We start from the raw sequence: 16,081 nt of genomic DNA, 5'->3' as shown, positions 1-16,081 counted from the left end.
GAGGAGGAGGAAAAGGCAAAGAATGATAGCTCAGCACCCTGTAACTTCCAGCAGGGGAAGGTGACACGAAAGAGGTCAGGAAATTTCTGTCCAGCAACATGGCAGCGGGGGGTACCTGCAAGCTCGGCTGATGAGGTCTAGGTGGGGAGGGGGTATATATAAATGGAGAATTCACAATTAGGGGGGAGGTGGGCTCTATTTTATAGTCATATTTCCTTTACCATGCTGACCAACCTTGTCCCTTATGCTCAAGATCCAGGTCTGGTACCCCACTCCAAACCAGGAGGGAAACTGAGGTTTGACACAGAGGGGTTTCTATGGCAACAGCACACCATCTGGGACCCTACATCTTTCCTAGACTCCAGGAAAGCCAGCCCGCTGCAAGTCTCTCCTTGGGGTCAGATAGGCCACAGGGTGTATTGTGGTGATCTGTGTGGTTCGGACATCACTTACTGAAAAGAGAAAACTTGCAAAAGGGGTAGAAACGAAGTGGAACGAAGTTTCCAAATTAAACGCCAAGTCCCTGTACAGGCCTGAACTCACAGAGCGGGACTACAAATCCCGGCATGCCTAGCCGAGCTGCAGGGAGGACTACGCTTCCCAGCGGGCTCCGCGGCAGGCCGACGTGGGCGGAGTCGGGCGGGGCGGGGCCGCGGGGTAGGGTGCTGCCCTCTGCCGGGCGCGGCGGGAAGTGAGTGCGGAGTGACAGCAGGAGCCCCGGCGCCGGGCGCGGGGCTCGGTGACAGCGGAGGCGGCGGCCGCCGGCTGGACGTAGGGAGCGGCGGCGGCGCCGACGGCAGAAGGAAGGGCGGACAGGGGCGGGCCTCCCTGGTGGCGCGGAGCCTGAGGAGCCCGGGAGGGGGTGGCCGGCACAGCTCTCGGGCCGGACACCTGAACTTGGGACAAGTTGCCGGAGCCGCGGGGCGCGGGCGGCGGACGGATTGACCTTCATAGTTAGGTGAGCAGCGCTGGGGGGCAAGGGGTGCGCGGAGGGCCCGGAACCCCCGACCCAGGCTCCCCTGCTCCGATCCAGTGGGTCCGGGAGACAGGTGGGTGGGTGGGGGTGTCGACTGGAAAGGGGAGCGAGACCGTGTGCGCCGCGCTGCCACCCGCCCCGCTGTCCGTCTAGCCCGGGACGCCCGGCGCATGGCCGGGGCGGCGCTGCCCTCGGAGCCTGGGAGCCCCTTCAGCCCCTCCCTTCAGGCCACGGCCGGGGGGCGGCTTCTCTGCGACCTTATGTAACCAGGCGGGAGGGGCCGTGGCGGGCACGGGCCTTCCCGGCCCGGGAGCTGGGAGTCGAAGGGGCGGGAGACGTGGGAGTGAACTTGCAAGAAGTTTGAGGGCGTGTGGGCCCGGCGCCCACTTCTTCTCCACCGGACGCGGCTGGGGCGGGTGGCACAGGGGAGGGCGCCGGAGGTACGGGAGGTGTGCGGGGGCCGAGTCCGGCCGGGCCAGGCCCTGCCTGGATGGTCCGGGGGAATGGGAGGGCCGGAGCGGCGCCACGCCCCGGGGGCCGGGCTGCTGGAAGCTGAGGGGGGGGCGGGTGGAAGTACCATCCCTCCCTCCCTTCCCGTCCCTTCCTCCCCCTCGGCCTCTTGAAGAAGCCGCCTCTGCCAGAGTCTCCCGGTATCCCTGAGCGCAGTCTTTTTCTCCCCCTTGCATTATTCCACGACCTTAGGGAATCCCAACCCCAGAGCTCACCCACTGCACGCCCCTCTTTCTACCTTCCCTGGAGCTCCCAGCCATCTGCCCGCCCCCTGAGTATCCCCCTTCTTCTCGGTCCCGAATCCCGGAAAACACGCCTCCTTCCCCCCGATTCCCTGAGTCCGCACCGCCCAACCTCAGGCTGTCCCGCCCCCGAGTCAGCGCTCCTTCTTCTCCCCTCCTCCCGGTACCCCGATCAGCTATTCGGCCGCAGCGAGTGCGCTCGCCTCCTCGAAGGGAGCGGGCTAATGCCAGCTCGGCTCCCCCGCCCCTCGGCCCCCTCCCGCCGGGGGTTCTGGCTTCACGCACGGCTGCCCCGAGCTGCTCAGGGTTGCGCGAGCAGGTTCGCGCTGAAGCCGCCCGGCGCGCCCCAGCCCAGCGCCCAGGGGGAGGGAGGAAGGGAGGGAGGGGGAGAGGGCGCCTGGGGCGGGGCTCGTCTGCGCGAGCGCCCGCATTGCCCAGGGCTCCCCCACCCCCTCCTCATTCCAGGCCAGCCCCTCACCGCGGGGGCCTTCTCAGATGCCCCGTCCACTCCTGCCGCCCGTCTGTTCTGGGGATGGTTCTGCGCGAACAGTTTCTGGACTAAACTTTAGCTCTTTGGCTTAGTGTTCTCTGGGGAAGTGTCAGTTAATTGCCGCCCAGACCCCACCCCCCACCCTGAGAGAGGGGTGCTTGGGTGAGCAGGGAAGGGGACAGGCCGGTTCAGGTCCCCAGTGACACCTCTGGGATGTGGGCTCAGGACCCTGCGAGCTGAGATTCCACCGGCCCAAGACCTGGCACTCTCGGGCAACTGGCGGTGGAGGGGAAGGTAGGGGCCGGTCTCTGGTGTCCTCCAAGGCCGCCAGCTGTGGGTGCCCTCAGGTCAGATCGCAGTTGTTGGTTCCTTGGCTTGTGCCCTCTGAGGCCTTCACTTTTCCCAGCCTGAGAGATGGCCCCAGGCCCTGCCTTCAGGGAGATCGCAGTCTGGGAGAGACAGCCAGGCCAGAAGAGGCTGGGAGGGGAAGGGCTGGCTGCCTTGGGAGCCTTGCCTCAGTTTCTCCAGCCGTGGAATTTACTTGGACCCATTCATTCTGCCCGCCTCCTGGCTTCTAGATGTGAGTCGGGAACCAGAGAGTGTAGATGAAGGGCTGTTTAGGGTGACTATGCTCTGCTTGTGCGGGAGGGCAGCCAATGTTGCTCACAGTTTACAAGGCCTGTTACAGCTGCAGTGCTATTTTGTCCTGAGCTCAGCTCTGTGAGGTGCAGCCAGATGCGAACCCAGGCCTCCTGGTTCTGTGTCCCATGGAAGGGGTGCAGGGATTGAGGACACCTCCTCAGGTGAGCACTCAACCCGGGGAGAGCCCCTGGGCTTCTGTGGGCTGGTGGCCTGGCAACTCGCAGCCAGTGGTGGGCAGGCGGGTGGGCCAGGGCAGGCAGGAGCCCATCCAGGGTTCTGGGATGACGGGAGTACCCAGTGCTCACCTCCAGGGCCAGTGAGGCCTCCCTTTCAGCCTCTCGGCTGGAAAGCAGGTGGGAGGGGCTTCCCACTCTCGGGCCTGGCTGCCCTTTGAGGGTCTGGCTTCTGGCCTGGATCCCTCCTGGGGCTCTGTTTATGGCTGTAATTGCATCATTAGCCAGAGTTTATAGAGTTACTTAGCACCTGCCCCCCACAGGGAGTGGCCTAGCCACCCCCTGGCTTCTGTCTCTTCCTTTTCAAAGTCAACTTGGTTTCTGCAGGCAGCAGGGGTTTCCCCAACCGCAGCTGGCATGAAAGCCAGGTTGGGCCTTTGTCCTAGGGATGGAGGGCAGTCAGCACTTGGGGCCCAGCTTGGGGCTGCCCTGGAGATGACAGTGGAAATTGGGTTGGCCTCCTCTGATACAGAGGGAGGGAGTTCAGAGTTCCCAGAGCTGCCAGAAGTGTCCACATCCCAGGATACGGTGGATGTTTTTGCATATAATATATGTAACCTCATCTGAAAAGAGGGAGATAAAAATGTACAAACTTCACAGGCTGCTGTAAGGAGTCAGGTGCCTGGTACGTGGTGAGTCCAGGGTGCTGCTCTGTATGTCAGTGTGGGGTGTATGTGATTGATGGGAGTTTGTGGTTATGAGGTTATAGGTGTCTACATACATGTATATAGATGAATTGTGTATATGCATGTCTATGAGAGTGTAACGATAAATTAATAGAATATGCATCTATTCTCTTTATGCTATAATAGAACAATATTGTAATAAAATTTAGTTATAATAATAGTTCTCAACATTTATTGTATATTTACTCTTCAGAATGAGGTAGGACTTATTATTTTCATTATACTGATTCAGAGAAGTTAAGCAGGTTGCCTGAAGTCACATAGCCTGGAAGTGGTAGGGATTCTAACCCAGGCCCAACTGAGTCCGAAATCCATGTTCTCAATCCCTGCAGAAGACCACTTCAGGGTTTCCCAGGAGTTCTGTCTTAAAAGGCAGGGTGTGTCGTGGTGCAGGAACCTTCTTTTCCCCCTCCGGGGTCTCCTGCTCTGAGCAGGGGTGGGACTTGTTGAAGCCCCTGCCCCAGGACATACCTGTCTCCTGGATGCTCTTCTGAGCTGCTGACACAGGTGACGAAGGACCCCTGGCAAGAACTCTCCTGCCCGGCCCGGGGAAGAGATGGGTTCAGACAAGACTTCCTGGGGCTCCTTGGATACCTCAAACGTTCCCCTACAGTGAAGCCCTTAGTAAGCACTTGTTTAATCAGATGTGGAGAAAAGGCTGGGGGGCTGTTGGGTGAGAAGGGGACAGTAGGGAGTCGTGAGAAGAACCCGGGAGACCCCGCGCTGACAGGCCGTGTGGTATCACAAAATACCTATAGTGATATTGTATAAAATATACCTTGACATGACCTGGGACCTGCCTCACATTTTAGCGCCCATTCCCACCCTTATTCAACCCTCTCCTCCATCCTGCCCATTTCTCTTTATTAGTGTGGTAGACTGCAAAGGTGGCCCAAATTTTCTCCCTCTGTGTAGCCATGGCCGGTCCCTGCCTCTCTCAGCCTCGGTTTCTGTATCTGTGAACCTAGATCATCTGTGGAGTCCCCTCCAGCGCGAGCCTTCTATCCATCTTCCGCAAAGGCACCAAGGCAGGAGAGGCTTCAGAAAGGGTTGGGTATGGGGTGCAGGGGAGGGGGGAGGTGCTGCCTAAGTCCACTCAATAGAGCTTTCGCTAAAGCCTGGCCCCGTGGAGCGACCAGCCAGTTTTTCTTGGGACAGAGCCATAGCTACCATGTATTGAGCGCTGGGCTAAGTGTACCCTAGAGCATGAGCTCCAGGGCCAGGCTGCCTGGCTTGGAATCCCAGCTCTGCCACTTACCAGCTGTGTGACCCTGGGCAAGCTGCTAAACCGCACTGTGTCTCTGTTTCCACACCTAGAAATCGAGGAGTATAGTAGCACCTACCTAATAGTGCTGTAGGGAGGGCTAAGTGTGTGGGTGCTTGCAGCATGTACAGGACCTAGAACAGTGCCGTGCTCAAAAAATGTTAATTATCATAATTAACTTCTATAATGTCTTTATTTCTCATTTCCAGGTGAGGAAACAGAGGCATAGAGAGTCTAGGGGAGAAATAAAGACCTATGGGTTGCAAACAGGCCTCTCCCTTGGGTCTAGCAGCCTCGAGCAAAATGCCTTATATGGGGCTTTGCAGACTCCATGGCCACAGTCCCCACCACTCCCTGTTGTACCACACCCTGCTAGGTCTCCACAATTAACAAGGTAGCAGATTTGGCCATGCCTGCAGCATCTCTACCTCCCCTGCCCTGCCCTGCCCCTTGGGACTCCTAGGATAGCATCTGGCCTGGTCACTTACTACTCACTCCTGACCAGAGGCCCTTCCCCTGCCCTCCTGCTGCCTGGCCCTCCTGCACTCTGACCAGAGATACGGATCTCCTTGTCTGCAATGCCACTGAAAGTAGAGATAAAATCTCAGCCATAAAGCAGGATGTGGAACTTACCGTGCCCACAGGAAGTGCTTTGCTGGCTATGGGGCAGTGGGGGCAGTGGGTGAGAGCAGAGGGCAGCCGAGAGGGGCAGAAGCAAGAGGCAGAGTCATCACCAGTTTTCTTTCCTGTCTCTTAAGTGTGGGCATGAGGAGGAAGAGAAATTAGGTCTGGTCATCCCCACCCTTGTCCAGCTTCCTTGGGGCCAGGCCACCTTCTTGTCTTCTATCCACACAGCGGGGTCCCAGAATCAAATGTGGTGCCATGGGATTAATCCAGGAATTCCAACAGACCATCCAGAAACCCATGGTCCATATTCCCTCGTCCCAGCCCTTGTTCATGCTGGTCCCTTCTCCTGGCAACCCCTCCCCTACTCCCCTCCCTATAGGCAAATCCTCTGCCCATAAAGGCACACCCTTCCAGGAGACCAGGGGACTGCTCCATCTGCAGCTCCAGCTGGATGTTGTGATGCCCTGGGGAGCTCTTTTTAAAAAAACTGTTGCATCTGAGTCTTCAGGGAGGGGCTTAGGCATCAATATTAAAAAAAAGAAAAAAGAAAATTTTGTCTGATGATTCTAAAGCCCTGTCTCTAGGACAGTGGTTCTCAAATTGGAGTGGGCATCAGGATCAACTGCAGGATTGTTCAAACAGATTACTGGGCCCCACTCTCAGGGTTTCTAATTGAGTAGGTCTGCAAATTCCAATAGGTCTAGAATTTGCAATTCTGACTCGTTTGCTGGTAATGCTAATGCTTCTGGTCCTGGGACCCCGCTCTGATAACCTACTGTTTTGCAGCTACCCAGGCCAGAGCTATCTGTTTCCTGGGTCTCCGATTGCTTTGGGTCTCTTAGGCCTGTCTCCTTTTCGAATCCAGGTCCGCAGGGGTAGGAACCACTCTGAGACCATTTGGTGACCCCTAGTCTCTGGTATGGTCAGCCCTCCCTCCCCCATCCTGACTTTCTGCCCTCACCTCCCATTAAATTGACCAGGGTCCAGTCTTAGCCCCACCCTTCAGGACAGGTGCTCAGGAAATAGTTACTGCTTAAGGCAGGGTGAGGTGGACAGCACCAGCCCCGAGAGTCATCGGGACGTGGGGGCGGTGGGGTCTGAAGCTCCCGTAAAAGTGCTTGGAGCCAGGGTGGCATTGCTGGCACCAGGGTGGAGGTGTCCAAAGCAGCCCAAAATGAAGCTGTAGAAAGACCCATCATGTTATTTTACTTTCCCGCCCTGTGGAGGGTGTTTGATCACTGTTTGAATTGCATTTTTTGGTTAATAATAAAAATGATAATACACATGCAAGAAATAGACATTTCCGGGCTTCCCTGGTGGCGCAGTGGTCGAGAGTCCGCCTGCCGATGCAGGGGACGCGGGTTCGTGCCCCGGTCCGGGAAAATCCCACATGCCGCGGAGCGGCTGGGCCCGTGAGCCATGGCCGCTGAGCCTGCGCGTCCGGAGCCTGTGCTCCGCAACGGGAGAGGCCACAGCAGTGAGAGGCCGGCGTACCGCAAAAAAAAAAAAAAAAGAAACAGCCATTTCCTTCTCCTTTCTTCACCCGGCCTGGAGACGGTGGAGTGGTGGGTGGGGGCCATTGTTCGGAGTAGGGATGTCCATCATCTTCCAGGGGGTCCTGGGCCTTGAGGGCAGTAGATAGCCGGGTGACAGTGGGGTGTCACTGGGAGGCCTGTGTGGGTGGAGCCTTCCTTGGAAGCTGGGGGAGTTTCAGGGAAGCCTTCTGGGGGGTGAGAAGAGGTGATGGTAGGTCCTCCAGCCCTGCAGGGGGGTGGTGAGAGGAGCTGGAGTCGGAGCCCATCAATCTGCAGATGAATGGACTGCTCCAAGGTCACACTCTGAGCACGGGGTGGGGTCTGTCCTGTAGGATGCAGTATCGCCAGTGCCTGGAGAGAGGCTGGTGTGTAATGCGTGCTCACTACAGCTTTATGAAGTGAGTGGGCAAGCGTGAATCGGGCCCCGGTCGTGTGCTCAGAAGCGAGGACACACAGATGCTTTACCCGTGGTCTCTGCCCTGCAGGAACATCACCATTTAAGACCCAGGGACTGGTTCCCAGGAACTTGTACAAGGAGGAGCTCCCTGCCTCTGCCCACAGTGATCCAGGCCCAGCCTGGCTCTAGCACGGGGCTCACAGCCTGTCCCTCCCCGCGGAGAGTTTGCTGCAGCAGCCCTGCCCCCTACCCCCCCACCCCTACCCCAGTTCTACCAGTGGGTCTGTGGGGTTGGGCTCTGGTTTGTATCTCCTGTTTGCCTAGGGAAATCACAGCCTGTCCTCTGCTTGTTTACAATTGGTTTGGGGACAGCACCTGCCCCAGCTCTTACATCCCTGAGGGGTGCAGTGTGGCCAGGAGGTGACACACTATCCTGGCCACCCCCTGCCGCCTCTGTCCCCTCCCTGCCCTGGCCAGGTGTGCTCTCAGCTGCCCCTGCCAGCGAGGCACCCTCTGGCTTTGCCATGGGCTGATTGGAGCTGCAGGGCTGTGGGCCTCAGAGGCCGGCTGGCTCAGCTCCTGTGTTGTCGAGAGGAGGGGACCGGGATCCAGGGAGTGCGGGGGACCCGCTCCAGCATCCATTGGGGTCAGCAGGCACGGACTGAGTGGGGGCCTGGCACTGTGCCGGCCAAGCAGGGTGGGTGGGAATAAAGACACGGCTCCTCTCCCAAAACTGATAGCCTGGTGGGGAATTTCAGTAACTGCAGAGGACAGTGAAAGGCAGAGTGATGTGAGATAGTACAGAGCCGTGGACTAAATGACCACAAATGTGTCGACGCCTGGCCCTTTGGTCTGAAGAGCATTCTTCCTTTTTTTTTTTAAATTAATTTTTATTGGAGTATAGTTGATTTACAATGTTGTGTTAGTTTCAGGTGTACAGCAAAGTGAATCAGTTTATACATACCCACATAGCCACTCTTTTTTAGATTCTATTCCCATCTAGGTCATTACAGAGTACTGAGTAGTGTTCCCTGTGCTATACTGTAGGTTCTTATTAGTTATCTATTTTATATATAGTAGTGTGTATATGTCAATCCCAATCTCCCAGTTTATCCCTCCCCCCCGAAGGGCATTCTTCCTTGGTCCAGAGAGAGTTTTTACAGAAGGGCTCATGCCAGCACTGAGACCTTGGCTCAGCCCTTCTCACCCCTTGAGCTCCAGAAAGGGTGGCTCTCTCGATCCCTGGGTCCTCCCACCCGAGGGTCACCTCTGCAGGCAGGCCCAGGAGCCTTCCTTCCTGGACAGGGTCCTTTCTTCCCAGAGGCCTAGAGGCTGCTGAGTGAGAGGTGAGGCCACAGGGAGGCTGCTGGCTCCTGAGCTACCCGCCTGTCATTTGAAGCCCTGGGCTCTGGGGCACACGGTGCTAAATTGGGTGCAACAGCTCAGGCATCTTTGGGCACACCTGTTGCTGAGCCCCAAGACTTGGGCTTGGAACCGGAGCAGTGCCTCTGCTCCCCCACCCCACCTCCAGCATCCCTCTCTTCCCCCCTCTTTCCTTTGCCCCCACATCCCTATCCCTCTGACCCTTCATCTAGTTCCAAGGCATCTGGAACATCAGGCCTAGATGCGGGTGTGTCTCCCTGTCCTGCTTCATCTTCTTCATTTCATTTTTCTGCCTCCCTCCTTGTTTTGGTGTATTTAGAGGGTGTGTGAGGCCCGCCCTGCTCCCCTAGGGCCTTCCCAGTGTGGACCTCTGAGCTCTGCTGTCGGGGACCCAGAGGAATGGCCCAGGGCAGGGTGAGGTGGGTGCGAGGGAGCCCAGCATCATGCAACCCCCTGCCCGTGGCCACCAGGGGCATGTGGTGGCTGGGATGCCCCGGGGTGGGTGGGAGATGAAAGGGCCTGGTCCTGTGGGCTGAGGGGCAGCCCATAGTCTGGGCCAGCTGGAGGAGCCCCTCTACAGACAGCCCTGGGTGTCACTGGCTCCTCCAGACCTGTGACTAACTATAGCTTTTCATCCAGTAGGTTTGGCCTAATCATAATGGTTTTCAAAGCCAGGTGTGAGAAGAAAATATTAGAACTTCTATTTCTATGTATTTCTATCTCATCGTTTTGTCCCTCCTTTTATGGTGAAATATAGCATAATTGCCAAAAGGAGCATAAACCTATATGGATAATGTAATAAATAATTATAAAAGCGAACACCCGGGCTTCCCTGGTGGTGCGGTGGTTGAGAGTCCGCCTGCCGATGCAGGGGACATGGGTTCGTGCCCCTCTCCGGGAAGATCCCACATGCCGCGGGGTGGATGGGCCTGTGAGCCATGGCCGCTGAGCCTGAGTGTCCGGAGCCTGTGCTCCGCAATGCGAGAGGCCACAACAGTGAGAGGCCCGCGTACCGCAAACAAACAAACAAAAAAAAGTGAACACCCAGGTTACCACCACCCAGATGAAGAAACAGAATGTAACCTGCTTTCTGAAATCAGCTTGTGTGCCCCACCTTGGTCATAAGCCCCTCCCCCAGAGCAAACCACTATTGTGACTTTCAAGATAATCGGTTCCTTGCTTTCCTTTATCATGTAACCACCTGTACCTGCATCCTTTAGCAAGAGAGTTTAGTTTTGCCTGGTTTTGAGTTTCTAGAGCTGGAATGACACTGAACATGTTCTTTTGTCACGTTGTGAGATCCGTCCACCATTGTTGTGTGTAGCTGTGGTGTGTTCATTTTCACTGCTGTATAGTATCCCCTGTATGAACTTGTTACCATATTTGTATCCTTCCCACCACTCATGGACTTTTGGGTTGCTTTCCTTTTCTGGCTACTGTGAACAATGCTGTAAGAACATCCTGGAATTTGCTTCTTGGTATACTGGTGCATACACTTCTCCAGAGTCCATATAACCCGGAACGGAATTGCTAGAGCACAGGGTATGCAATGCCTATTTCAACTTTAGTAAATACTGTGTTAAGTGGTTGCACCAATTTACTCCTCACTGGTGACACCTAAGAGTTCCTATCGCTCTGTATCCTCACTAACACTTGGTATTGGTGGACTGTTTCAGTTCTGTCCCACTGGTGAGCGTGTAACAGTATCTCATCATGGGTGTAATTTATATTTCCCTTCTCACCTTTTTTATAGATCTATTTTTGTGTACGTTTGCTCACATGCATGATATATTAATACACTGGTATTTATAAGCAATTCCTGAGAAAAGGAACTAATATTGGGGGTGCTCAAAATTTTTTACTCACAGGGGTGAGTGATCAAGATAATTGAAAGACCACTGAAATATTGAATGCCAGGGAGGGGGCTGGTTTATAGGTTGGCGAGGGGTCGGTGGTCTTGGGATGAGATTCCCAAGTGGCACTGGCTGCCAAGGAGGCAGCTCTGCCCAGAGGGTACTGAGCCGACAGGGTACTTACCAGCACCATCAGGCCCTCCTGCCTGGCACATCTAGGGCTCCAGCAGATACCCTTCAATTTAGAATTGGCAGGCGCCCGACTTTCAGGTCCTTTTAGGGCCGTAGTTCTCTTTGTCTCCCAGGGGACATTTGGCAATGTCTGATGACATTTTTGGTTGTCACAACTCAGGGAATCCTACTGGCATCTAGTGGGTAGAGGCCAGAGACGCTGCTAAGGGGTCTAAAATGCTCAGAACAGCCCGGCAACAAAGAGTTATCAGGCCCCAAGTGTCAGCCGTGATGAGGTTGAGAAACTCTGTTCTAGGGAAGGATCCAGGAACCTGAGATTTGCCATGACCTCGCTGTGTGGCCCTAGGGAAGTGACTAAATGCTTTGAGCCTCAGTGTCCTCATCTCAAAAGGACGGTGGCAAGTGTTGCTGCCGCCTCCCCTTCATAGGTTGTTGTCAGGACTGGGGAGAGGGACTGGGGAGCATCCTGGCAGAGGGGCCCATGGCCATTGTTTCCAGGGGGTGGGGGTTTCCAGCGCCGGCCCTTCCCCTCGACTGTGCTACCTGTCCATCCAGTGAGCTGGAGGCATCAGGTGATGGCCGTGAGTCTCCTGCTACTCCAGGTCTCAGAGGGCTGTGGGGGAACTGCCCCGAGGGCCCCTGCCTTTTGATGAGGGCTGCAGAAATGAGGGGCTCTCTGGGGAGCCCTGGGGCCCAGGAAAAACCATTTCTGACTTTGTCCTCAGCTGGGTGGGAGTCCAAGGTTGTCTGGGGTGATAAGAGGTGCTTATCATACTCCTTATCTGAGGCCCCATTTCAAGTCCGGTGGTGAAGCGTGGGAGCCAGAGGTCATCCTTAGGGGCTTTGTACACCCAGGCCAAGCTTTGTGTCCTTCTGGAGTTTGCTATCTCAGGGAGGGCCCAGGATTGGGTCAGAGTCTGGGTCAGAGCTCTCTGGGCCTCTTTGACCTCCCCATTCTGAGGCTCACCTCACCCCCTGCGTCTTCAGGAGCCTTGGCGTGCCTAGTCTCCCCGCCACTACACTATCCCTTCCTGAGACATACTCTTGTGAAAGGGCCTAGTAAACTCATCCACCCTGAGGTGTAGATGACTAACGACAGCTCAGTGACTGCCTGCCTTTCTTGACAAGCAGTATCTAACTACCAGAGATGGGAGTCCCTTAGCCACCAGAAAGAAACACTAGTGAAATGTCAAGTGTCTCAGGCTGTTGGAGAAGTGCTTCGGGGGCTGAGGAACCTCTGAAATCTCAAGTGTAGCAAGAGCATTTTCCCACAAGTGAGAATCGTATGGTGGCTCAGATCTCCCCAGAGCTTCACAGGACTGTGCTGGGTCTCAGGGTCCATTTCAAGGTGGGCCAGAGTGAGAGTGTGAATTGGGTGTCTGGAGGCCCTGGGAAGGCCAAAGGCTGAGGTCACAGGTGTGGGGTCAGTCAGGAAAGTGGTGAACCGTGGGGCTTCTGGCTAAGGGGGCACACACCTCCAGGAGGGACAGGGAGGATGTGTGGGTTAGGGTCTGGCCCGCCCGGGACCTAGTAGGATTCCTGCAAATTCTTGCCCCTCTGTGCCTCTCCATCTCGGGGCAGGGGCAGCTTGGCCTGGGGCCCTGTGTGGCTCTGTGGGCAGTGGGGCTGTCATTGGCTCAGTCTGGAGTAGGGAGGGACCCTGTAGGTGGCCTGGAGCCCCGGGTCCACGAGATGGGAGCTGGAGCCCATCGGCGTTGGGTAGGGTTGTGGGTGTGAGAGGCCTTCCGGGCGTGTGGTTCCCTCTGCACTGTGAGTAATCCTCAGCACACTTGCAGCTCCCAGGGGATTGTGCAACTTCCTCTCAGGCCAAGGTGCGGGGGGCTGGGTGAGAACCAGCCCTGGGGAAAATGAGGAAACTGGAGCCGGCACAGGGGCCGGGGCACGGCCCTGGGCTCTGGACCCCCGAAGAGCTGAGCCTTCCTGGGAGCCTCCTTCCAGGGCGCTCCCCTCTCCAGTTACGCGGGCATGTGTGCACGTGCGTGTGGCGGGGGGTGGGGGGGGGTGGGGGGATGTCTTTGGGGAGCTGAGTTAGTGGGGATGAGGTCCCGCAGGCTGCGCTGGCATGTGGGTATCTTTTGAGCGGAGTCAGGGCTGGGGAAGCAGGTGGTGAAGGGAGGGGCTGGGGAGAGAGAGGATGGGATGGTGGAAAGCATGTGAAATCAGGAGAAGCAGACTGCCAGTCCCACCTCTGCGGAGCCGTGCAGCCCTGGGCAGTGTAACCACGCGCTCCCTGCTTCCTCTCCTCCTCTCCCGGGCTCGTCTGAGCCTCTGGTGAGAAGGTAATGGGCGTGATGCACTTAGCCCGGCGGCCAGGCTGCAGGAAATACGCACTGACGTCAAGACTGGGAGCAGACGCTGCCGGGCCAGCTGGGTTCAAGTCCTGGCCCTGCCGCTTTTGCAGCTCTGTGATCCTGGGGCCTCAGTCTCCTCTTCTGTAAAATGGAGATGACAGTTACAGTGCCCACCGTGTGGGTTCATTCTGAGGATTAAAAGACTTAATTCACGGAGAGTGCTCAGAACGGCACCTGGCACAGGTTCACGTCGTACCTGCATGTGAGCATGTTTGTGCGCAAACAGCAAAACACCAGGTTCACGGTGATTATCTCTGATGGCGAGGATCTGAGTGGGGCCTGGGGATCCTCATAAGAGCTCCTGTTTCCAGGCCTCACTCCGCGTCAGATGCTGGGCCAAATGCTTGACCTGTACCAGCCCCTGGGACCCTCACACTCACCCTATGAGGTGGGCGCTGTCATCATCCCCATTTCACAGATGGGGACACGGAGGCACAGAGGCATCGCGTGACTTACCAGGGCAGTGCTGTCAGTGAGGAGAACAGCAGAATGGTCTGCCTCAGCCCTGCTGGACCTCCTCTGGGTTCGGCTGGAGGTGGGCGGGTGGAGAGGAGGGAGTAGGGTGTGTTGTGAGAGCGGTGGGGGCCCGCCTCACGGCCAGTCAGCTCCGGCCAGGAGCCCTGTCTTCTCTTTGTACCATTTCCAATAACATAGTCAACAAATATAAAGAATGACATTGATATAGGTAACGGCTTTTTCGTAGTGGGAGGGAGTGGACTTCCTTGGGCAGAGCTCCCTGCCAGTGGGTGGACTTTCGAGAGGAGTTGAAGGCCACTCCCCTGGGGGGCAGGACGGGGCAGGATGGTCATGAACGTGGCTCCAGATTCAGGCAGCCCTGGCTCTGACCCCTGCCTAAGCCGTTTACTCTATGACCCTGGCCTCAGTTTCCTCACATGTAAAACTCCTCCCGGTCCCTTCCTCTTAAAGTGATCGTGAGGATGAAATGAGATCCCATAAGAGAATGCTTAGCACAGGCCTGGCCGGAGTCAGTGTCCGCCACATGGATGCCTCTCTTAGGCACCTGTTACACAGAGAGTCGTGCGCCAGGCAGGGAGCGGGGCTATGCAGATATCCTTGGAGGGCCATTCTTTGAACTGTGGATCGGGGCAACTGATTGGACCCTAATCTGGCCATGAACTCAGCTTAGTGGGTCTCAATGAAAATGAAATGAAAAGGAAGTAATAAATTAAATGGAAAAGAATGATAGGAAACATCCAAGTGTATTATTGCACAGTACTGGTAAGTGTTGTTTTGTACAACTTTTTTGGAGTTTCATGTGCATGTGTACACGCACTCCGTGTGTGTGTGTGTGTGTGTGTGTGTCCTGGGTCAAACAAAATATACTTTTCTGTGAGTCATGGTCAAAATATTTGGGGCCACCGCCTGAGAGATGATCTGCCTCCCGTGCAGTGATGTTTATGGAGCACCTGCTCAGGGTGAGACCCAGCTCCACACGTGGGAGCCAGACTGGGGGGTTGGGACCCAGTTCTTAGCAAGGTGGCTTGGTGAGCGGGCCCGGTGGGGGTCAGCAGACACAGAGGGCAGGGGGTGGTTAGGGAGGGCTTCCGGGGTGATGACATGCATGGGGTGGGGACAGTGAGGGGAGGCGATGCCTGGGGTGAGTGTTTGACTTGGGGTCTGGAGATAGAGAGCCCCCCAGTGGGGGCTCCCTGTCAGTGGAGGGCTGCGGGGCCAGGCCTGGCCAGAGGTGAGGGTGAGAGTTGTCTCAAGGCACTGGGTGAGGGCTGTGCACGTTTTCCCTGGCTGGGGTGGGCTGGGGTAGAGGAGGACTCAGGTTTACTGATGTTCCGCCCACCCCAAGACTTGCAGGATCTGTGGTGATGGGTGGGACTCAGGGCTCAGATACTCTCCCTCCTCCCCTTGGCCCCTGGGAGTCTCCTGAGTCTTCTCCTCCTTTTTGCTGACCCGGCTGGCTCAGATGGGCCGGGCCTGGCCTGGGACCTGGCTCCGCCCTGTGCCCTGGTCCAGGAGCCAGAAGCCTTTCTGTGACTTAGATCTCTGCCCGGGCTCAGTTGGGGTCTCCGTTTCTTCATCTCTAAAGTGGGCATACAAACCCCTGAGCAGCCAGCCGTCTGGGTGGTGATGCCCACCTTGTGACCTAACGGGGATGAGCTGGCTGCAGGAAGTGTGGCGAGCTCTGGGTGGGTTGTAACTGTTGTCTCTAAGGCTGGGAGGGCTGGGGCAGGTCATGAGGATATCAGCTGCCTCGCTGGGGAGCCCCCCCCACCTCCCCACCCCGTGACCTGGGGCAAGGGTGGGGAGAGGCCTGTGACCCATGGTGAGCTGGGGATACCCCCGGCTCTGAGGGGGAGGTGGCCCATTAGGGGCCCCAGGGGATGAGACCCAGATTTGGCCTGGGTCTGGGAAACCCAGCCTCCAGAGCCCCCACCTACATGGGGTACCTGAGGAGCCCCAGCTTGGAGGCCTGTGATGCCAGGTGGAGGGTCTGTGTCCTTGGACTTTCGGCAGAGGTCAATTTTCAGGAAGCTGTGGGTGGCTTTGAGGCTGCCAGACCCAAAGCCCGGAGGCTCAGGCATGAGCTCCCACAGGAGGATGTGGTATTTAAAGAGGTCACGTATACTGAGTACCTACTGTATGCCAGGCACTTCTGTATATTTGCAAATTGAATCTTCACAGTAACCTCACGTGCAGGTCTTT

The 16,081-nt window shown here is 56.7% G+C and overlaps 1 protein-coding gene across 1 annotated transcript in view; it reads left to right on the top strand.

Annotated features, from left to right (window-relative positions):
- Positions 1–896: 896 nt before the first annotated feature.
- The window catches only part of TFEB (transcription factor EB), a gene marked incomplete at its 3' end in the record, with an annotated part of 47,264 nt that continues 32,079 nt past the window's right edge, over positions 897–16,081 (top strand). The window contains exon 1 of the mRNA XM_082849190.1: positions 897–958. The remainder of the gene's footprint in view (positions 959–16,081) is intronic.

This window comes from Leucopleurus acutus (assembly GCF_964270905.1).
Source record: "Leucopleurus acutus genome assembly, chromosome: 10".
In the NCBI taxonomy this organism is placed as follows: Eukaryota; Metazoa; Chordata; class Mammalia; order Artiodactyla; family Delphinidae; genus Leucopleurus; species Leucopleurus acutus.
The sequence above is the reverse complement of the archived record's forward strand: the minus strand, read 5'-3'. Positions and strand labels throughout refer to the sequence as shown.